The sequence below is a fragment of the Arachis duranensis genome, chromosome 7 (genome assembly GCF_000817695.3).
Source record: "Arachis duranensis cultivar V14167 chromosome 7, aradu.V14167.gnm2.J7QH, whole genome shotgun sequence".
NCBI lineage: Eukaryota > Viridiplantae > Streptophyta > Magnoliopsida > Fabales > Fabaceae > Arachis > Arachis duranensis.
In genome coordinates, this window is record NC_029778.3 from 70,115,030 (window position 1) to 70,116,021 (window position 992).

The following is a 992-nucleotide window of genomic DNA, read 5'->3' on the forward strand; positions in this document are numbered from 1 at the left end:
TTGAATAAATAATTTTTTTAGTTGATGGACTAGGTTTTTAGGTCGAATCGAGAAAAATATCTAATAGAAATAAATAATTTTTAACCCGTCATATTTTTTAAGTTAATCGCGTCGTTTAATTTAAAATTTAAATGAGATTAATTTTAGAGACAAAGCTTACTCGTTTAAACGGATAAATAAACTGTTCCAATGTTATTAGCCCATCTTAAAGGTCCCACTTGTTTATAATATAAATAGTACTAGTGAAAGCATCTTTCCAACATCGGCAAAAAGGCTGAGACAAGTAGAGAGAGCTCCATTTTAGCAACGTGGGGATGCTTTCTTTTCACACTTCCTTCATGATGATAAGTGTAAGCATAGGATTATGACTTAGTCAAAATCGTTTTTAAAATATTATTTTTTTTATTAAAAATAGGGAGACTCAGAACCTGCGATCTTTAAATAAATATGGAGAGATTATGTCATTTGAGATATAATTTATTGGCTCCTAAAAATTCTTATTCTTTAAATTAGTTCTTGAATTATTTTTTTAGTCATATTATTAGTCTTTGAAAGATAAAACGTAAGTTAAATTGGTCCTTCCGTTAATTAGATGATAACGTGGTAAGTTAATGCCACATGTTACAAGATGATTGGTTGACATGTCAGGTCAGTGACACCTAACTAGCACGCCATGTGTCACTTGACATGTAAAAAAGTTATTTATAATCAAAATAATTTCTGAAAGTCCAAAAGTAAGTTATTTTTATCCCTAAAATTTTAAAAATTAAACAAATTAGTCCTTATATAAATTTCTTTTATTTTTTCTTCATAATATTAAATTTAAAATATATTTTGATAGTACTAATTTTAATATTATTTTTTAGACCTTAATAAACAAAATTCTCTTTATATAAATAATAAAAATAATTAAATTATTATAGAATTATTTTATTATTTATATTTTAAAATTTTATATTTTTAAATTATAAATTTTTTTAATTTAAAAAAGT